This window comes from Sciurus carolinensis, chromosome 8, assembly GCF_902686445.1.
Source record: "Sciurus carolinensis chromosome 8, mSciCar1.2, whole genome shotgun sequence".
NCBI lineage: Eukaryota > Metazoa > Chordata > Mammalia > Rodentia > Sciuridae > Sciurus > Sciurus carolinensis.
This window is the reverse complement of record NC_062220.1, coordinates 89,104,160-89,112,032: the sequence shown is the minus strand read 5'-3', so window position 1 is coordinate 89,112,032 and position 7,873 is coordinate 89,104,160.

Genomic DNA, 7,873 nt, shown 5'->3' with positions numbered 1-7,873 from the left:
GAGCTCTGGGAGTCTTGTTTAGGAAGTCTGGTCCTAAGCCAACATCATGAAGATTCAGACCTAATTATTCTTCTATTCTGTGCAAGGTCTCTGGTCTGATTCTGAGGTCCTTGATCCATTTCAAGTTGAGTTTTGTACAGGGTGAGTGATAGAGGTCTAATTTCATTTTGCTGCATATGGATTTCAAGTTTTCCCAGCACCATTTGTTGAACAGGCTATCTTTTCTCCATTGCATATTTTTGGCACCTTTGTCTAGTATGAGAAAATTGTATTTATTTGGGTTTGTGTCCGTGTCCTCTATTCTGTACCATTGATCCACCTGTCTATTTTGGTGCCAATACCATGCCATTTTTGTTACTATTGCTTTGTAGTAGAGTTGAAGTTCTGGTATTGCGATATCCCCTGCTTCATTTTTCCTGCTAAGGATTGTTTTAGCTATTCTGGGTTCTTATTCTTCCAGATGAATTTCATAATTGCTTGCTCTATTTCTGTAAGGTACATCATTGGGATTTTAATTGGAATTGCATTGAATCTGTATAGCACTTTTGGTAATATGGCCATTTTGACATGGCCTATCTGCCTATCCAGGAACATGGGAGATCTTTCCATCTTCTAAGGTCTTCCTCAATTTCTTTCTTCAATGTTTTGTAGCTTTCATTGTAGAGATCTTTTACCTCTTTGATTAGATTGATGCCCAAGTATTTTTTTTTTTTGAGGCTATTGCAAATGGAGTTGTTTTCCTCATTTCCCTTTCAGTTGTTTCGTCGCTTGCGTATAAAAATGCTTTAGATTTATGTGTGTTGATTTTATAGCCTGCTATTTAGCTGAATTCATTGATGAGGTCTAGAAATTTTCTGGAGGAGTTTTTTGGATCCTCTAAATATAGAATCATGTCATCAACAAACAGTGACAGCTTAAGTTCCTCCTTTCCTATTCGTATCCCTTTAATTTCTTTAGTCTGCCTAATTACTTTGGCTAGAGTTTCGAGGACAATGTTGAATAGAAGTGGAGAAAGAGGACATCCTTGTCTTGTTGCCATTTTTAAAGGGAATGGTTTCAGTTTTTCTCCATTAAAAATGATGTTGGCCATGGGCTTAGCATAAATAGCCTTTACAATGTTCAGGTATGTTCCTACTATCCCTATTTTTTCTAGTGTTTTGAGCATGAAGGGGTGTTGTATTTTGTCGAACGCTTTTTCTGCATCAATTAAATAACCATATGATTCTTATCCTTAAGTCTATTGACATGATGGATTACGTTTATTGATTTACAGATGTTAAAGCCATCCTTGCATTCCAAGGATGAACCCCACTTGATCGTGGTGCACGATTTTCTTAATATGCTTTTGAATACAGTTTGCCAATAGTTTGTTAAGGATATTTGCATTTATATTCATCAAGGATATTGGTCTAAAATTTTCTTTCCTTGATGTGTCTTTTCCTGGTTTGGGTATGAGGGTGATATTAGCTTCATAGAATGAGTTTGGTAGGGTATCCTCTATTTCTATTTCCTGTAATACTTTGAGAAGTATTGGAATGAGATCTTCTTTGAAGGTCTTGTAGAACTTGGCTGAGAATCCGTCTGGTCTTGGGCTTTTCTTGGATGGTAGGTTTTTATTGACTTCTTCTATTTCATTGCTTGATATTGATCTGTTTAAATTGTGTATATCCTCCTGGTTCAGTTTGGGAGGAGCATATGTCTCTAGAAATTTGTCAATGTCTTCGGTAGATTCTATTTTGTTGGAATACAGATTTTCAAAGTAGCTTCTAATTATGTTATGTATGTCAGTGGTATCTGTCGTGATATTTCCTTTTTCATCATGAATTTTAGTAATTTGAGTTTTCTCTCTCCTTCTCTTTGTTAGTGTGGCTAAGGATTTGTCTATTTTGTTTACTTTCTCAAAGAACCAACTTCTTGTTTTGTCAATTTTTTGAATTGTTTCTTTTGTTTCAATTTCATTGATTTCAGCTCTGATTTTAATTATTTCCTGTCTTCTACTACTTTTGCTGTTATTCTGTTCTTTTTCTAGGACTTTGAGCTGTAATGTTAGGTCATTTAGTTGTTGACTTTTCATTCTTTTCTGGAATGCGATCCATGCAATGAATTTTCCTCTTAGTATTGCTTTCATAGTGTCCCAGAGATTTTGATATGTTGTATTGTCATTCTCGTTGACCTCTAAGAATTTTTCTATCTCCTCCCTGATGTTTTCTGTAATCCATGTTTCATTCAATAGCACATTATTTAGTCTTCAGGTGTTGGAGTAATTTCTGTTTTTTATTTTGTCATTGATTTCTACTCTCAGCCCATTATGATCTGATAGAACACAAAGCAGTGTCTCTATTTTATTGCGTTTCCTAAGGGCTGCTTTGTAGTATAACATATGGTCTATTTTTGAGAAGGTTCCATGTGCTTCTGAGAAGAAAGTGAATCCACTTGTTGATGGATGGAATATTCTATATATGTCTATTAAGTCTAGGTTATTGATTGTGTTATTGAGTTCTATGGTTTCTTTGTTCAGTTTTAGTTTGGAAGATATATCTAGTGATGACAGTGGTGCGTTAAAGTCACCCAGAATTATTGTGTTGTGGTCTATGTGATTCCTGAAATTGAGAAGGATTTGTTTGATGTACAGGGATGCACCACTGTTTGGGGCATAAATATTTACTATCGTTATGTCTTCCTGATTTATGGTTCCCTTAAGCAGTATGAAATGTCCTTCTTCATCCCTTCTGACTAACTTTGGCTTGAAGTCCACTTTATCTGTTATAAGGATGGAAACCTCACTTTTTTACTGAGTCCATGTGCATGGTAGGTTTTTTCCCATCCTTTCACCTTTAGTTTGTGGATGTCTTTTTGTATGAGATGAGTCTCTTAAAGGCAGCATATTGTTGGGTCTTTCCTTTTAATCCATTCTGCCAGTCTATGTCTTTTGATTGATGAGTTTAGGTTATTAACATTCAGAGTTATTATTGAGATATGATTTGTATTCCCAGTCATTTGGCTTATTTTTGGTTTTTAAGTTGACTTGGTTTCTCCTTTGAGTGGTTTTTCTCTCAGGTAGTTCTTCCCTTTGCTGACCTCCATTGTTTTTTTTTTTTTTTTTTTTTTTTTTCATTTCCTCCTCATGGAATATTTTGTTGAGAACATTCTGTAGTGCAGACTTTCTATTTGTAAATTCTTTTAACTTTTGTTTATCATGGAAGGATTTTATTTCATCTTCAAATCTGAAGGTTAGTTTTGCTGGGTATAGGATTCTTGGTTGGCAACCATGTTCTTTCAGAGCTTGAAATATGTTGTTCCAGGCCCTTCTAGCTTTTAGAGTCTGGGTTGAGAAGTCGGCTGCTATCCACATTGGTCTCCCCCTATATGTAATCTGATGCTTTTATCTCACGTGGCCTTCAAAATCCTATCTTTATTTTGAATGTTAGGCATTTTCATTATAATGTGCCTTGGTGTGAATCTGTTTTGATTTTGTGCATTTGTTGTTCTGTAAGCCTCTTGTATTTGATTTTCCATTTCATTCTTCAGGCTTGGGAAATTTTCTGATATGATTTCATTGAATAGGTTGTTCATTCCTTTGTTTTGTATCTCTGTGCCTTCCTCAATTCCAATAATTCTTAAATTTGGTCTTTTCATGATGTCCCATAGTTCTTGGAGATTCTGTTCGTGATTTCTTATCATCTTCTCTGATTGGGCAACTTTATTTTCAAGATTAAATATTTTGTCTTCATTGTCCGAGGTTCTGTCTTCCAAGTGGTCTAGTCTTTTGGTGATGCTTTCCATTGAGTTTTTTATTTGGTTTATTGTTTCCTTCATTTCAAGGATTTCCATTTTTTTTTTTTTTTTTTTTTTTTTTTTTTTTTTAAGAATCTCTTATCTCTTTGTTGAAATGATCTTTTGCTTCCTTAAGGTGCTCTTTCAGCTTATTGGTATTATCATTCATTGCCTGGATTTGCTCTCTTATCTCATCCTTTGCTTCACCAATCATCTTAATCATGTATAATGAAGTCCTTTTCTGACATTTCTTCTAACATACTGTCATTGGATTCTATTAATATAGAATCTAGATTTGTTTGGATAATTTTCTTCCCTTGTTTTTTCATGTTGTTCATGTATCTTCCCCTCTAGCAGTGCAGATCTGAGGTATTGCAGATTTCCCCCTATGGGTTTATAGTGGCCCTATAGGTTTCCAAAACCCTTTCTTTAAGGGGAGATCAGTATTAGCAGTGCCCAATTCAGACACTATGCAATCCTAGACCAAATAGCCCCTATGGGGACAATAACAAAATTGTCATAATAAACAGAATGAGTTCAAATATTATCTTCAATAAAACAAACAGATTTGCAATAAAGTCTGCAGTTTCTAATGGGGACAAAGAGGATGCAGAGGGATGTAGAATGTGACTGTTAATGGGATAAGAAAAGATTATACAGAAGTTCTAGATAATAGAAAGGGTGAGAATGTAATCAAAAGAAATTGGATGTTAGTGTGCAATAAAGGGAGAAAGAGACTCTGAGGGAACAGTTAAACAAAAGGAAAAGAGAGCAAGAAAAGTAAAGAAATAAAAACTTAAATGTTTTCTATAAGGAGAAAAAAGAAAATCTACAGTATAACAGTCATATAGTAATGAAACCACCCAGAGTTCAGTAGCCTGATGCTTGAGAGGTACCTGACAATGAGCTTCAAGCCTACAGCAGGCGTCTCAGGATGGGATTTGCCCCACCTAAAGATCGGAGCTACGGCTTCCAGGATTATCCAAGATGGCCACTGTGGCTTTGAAATGTGTTGGCAAATGGGGAGCTGCAGCTCAGGGTGTGGATGTGGTCAGCTGGAGGTCCTGAAGGTGGGATGCAGTTGGTCAGGCAGGGGTCCTGGAGGTCCGGTGTGTTTGGTGTGGTTGTGGGATTCTGGAGGCCGGGTGCAATCAGTCGGTCTGGGGTCCCGGAGATAGGGCGCAGTCAGTTGGTCTGGGGGTCCTGGCAGCAGGGAGTAGTCAGTCGATGTGAGGGCCCCAGAGGCAGGGAGTGATCGGTTGGGCTGAGGGATCCTGGAGATGGAGCTCAGTCAGTCCTGCCAGGGGTCCTACATGGCCTGGCTGTTGTCTCAAAATGGCAGCAGCCACATGTAATCAAACCTGCAGGTACTGTAACAGTGAACTTCCAGGCAACATCAGGCAGCTGGTGCTCCACTGTCAGTCGGCAATCAGTTTGCTGACTGTTTTCGGACAATCGGGAGGTGAACCTTGTGCGTTGGGTGATGGATAGGTGTAAGGCAGGCGATGGACAGGTGAGAGGCAGGCAAATGGCGGGTGATAGGAGCCTGAGAGTGAGCAATCTGCACTCAAAAGAGGCGTCGATATGCTGGCAGGCTGCAGGTCATCACAGCAGACAAATGGGGTAAACACCAGGGAATAGATAAGCAGCAAAAACTGCCTCACAAAGAAACAGATATCCTCTGCTTGAAACCAGAGTTATGGAGCAACAAGGAACGCAGCCTCCCTCTAGTCTGCCATCTTGCAGTCATCAACAGTTGCTATTTAACCAAAGTTAAACAAACCCTAATTCCTTAAAGACCAGTTTCTCTGAAGAATAAAACTTAACAGATCCAAGAAATTATCTTGTTGGATAAGACCAGATTAATATCTTAAGATATTTTTGTTTCTTTAACATATAGAGGATGAAACTTTGGTTTATATCAGTATATTAATATTTGACCTTAGGAAAAATCTTGAAGAGCTTTAACTGATTAAGCTTTTTATAGTCAACTTAATTACACACAAACTTTTTGAGATTTATCTTCCACAAACCTTCTACAACTTAGGAAGACATTCTACAACTTTTTACTTTATCACAGAAAATACTTTCTCATCTGGAAACACTCCATTTTTATTCTCCTTTCATATTGAAATATATTTCCACACCTAGAGCCTTCTTATACCTCTTTCCTGGATATTGATTCCTCTTAAAATTCAGAAATTAAAATAATCCTTATGATATTTCTGAATCATTCCACTTCAATAAGATGAAATACTTTATGGTTTTATAGTACTTTAATTGAAACTCAAATGAAATCTTTTGTGCTCTTTGTATTGGAACTTTACCTGTTTGCATCTTAACTCTTAGTAATCTTGTTTTTAGTGAGCACACAGAAACAAAGTATTCTTAAACTTTTTCATTGACCAATTTATGAAAACACATTTAATGTTTAAATATATTACCTTATGGAATTTTAGAAGTTAAGAGTACTTGATTGGGTATTTAGCAGTTTATATTTTACCATTTTAACACTGCTAATTGATCAGATGTCTCCTCTAACAAACATATTTATGATTAATCCCATTGATATTAAATGTGACTTACTTCATTTTTAACTGTAGAAGCCTAGACATCAGACAAGTGTAGTTTACAGTCTTAACCATCTCCTCCCTGTTGAAGAAAAATCCTAGAGGCAATGGATATTACATTCTAACCATTTTATAGAAACCAACACTCTTTTAATTGTCTGACCATCTAGACAAATTGTGTGTTAGTAATTTTAAAGACATCTTTACTCTCATCTGTTTACCCAATTTAAATACAACTTTTTTAAAGATCACATGAACTTTAAAAGGTATTGGGTCCATTTCTCATTTAATTTTGATTTATGGAGTGCTCATTTATCTATATGTCAATTTCAATACCATGTACATGATATAAGAACACAGCACATATGTAGACACAATACAATACACAGATATGCACATATACATAAAACAGGAAACAAAACAAAGATCTTATAGTTCTACAGGTAGGAAACAACACTACAGATATTTATTAGAGCCAGGTTTATTAGATTTAACCTGTTAGAAATTCAAATAGAGCCTATTAGACTTTTACATGATGACTTAAATATAGGGCAGGACGGTACAGTTGGAAATGTTAGGTTTAAAGTCTGACAACCATGGTAGACACTGAAATAAAAGTTCAGGTGACCACTTGTCCTTGATGGCTATCGGATTTATTCCCAACATCACCATGTCCATGTCCTGTTAGGATTTTGTAAGATTTTTCCAATGTATTTGAGAACTGACCTTGAAAAATCATCCTCTGGACAAAGAGTGTAAAAACCTTCATAGTTAGATAAAATTAAGACTGATCAGAAAAATATATCCATTTAACAAGTAAGGTAAGCTACTGTTTTTGAGCTTGAGAGGATCAATATGAATTCACTGTAAAACCACGAACTCTAAAATATAGAGAATTAAAAACAACAACAACAACAGGAGTTCTAAAACAAGGGACAAGGCTATAGTCACTCTACTAAAGGAGGATGCAGAACATCTTTATCAGATCGAGTGCACTTCTGGGACAGAGTAGAGTCAGTCCAGATATTTAAAGAATATGAGAGTCCTGAAATCCTCAGGTAAAGATTCTCAAGGTAAAAAAGACTTGTATTATGAGATCATTTTATTTTTTCTCTCTGTGCTGCAGGGAGGAACTTATTAAGAAAGCCAGTGATGGAGTGCAAGAGCATAACATAGCCAGCAATTTAGGTCTCACAGCAGCTTGAATTTAAAAGGGACATCTTTTTCCTTTAGTCTGAAACTCATTTTGGATAATCGCCTCTGTTGCTTACATTTCAGATGCATGCCTTGGAAAGACAGGGATCTGGCAGAAGGCTAACAAGTAAGGGAAACTACTATTTTGAGCTCCAGAGGCAAAACCTCACACAGAGGGTATTTTAACCATTTTTTCTTTTGTAAAATCAGTCTCTTAAGGTGTGATGCTGTAGTTTATGTTTCCCCTGTAGATCATTTTCCATTCCCCTAGTTGGTAATGAGGCCAGGTTTGGATGTAGAAAATTATAAGACATCTTCTTTTTCCAACTGTGATT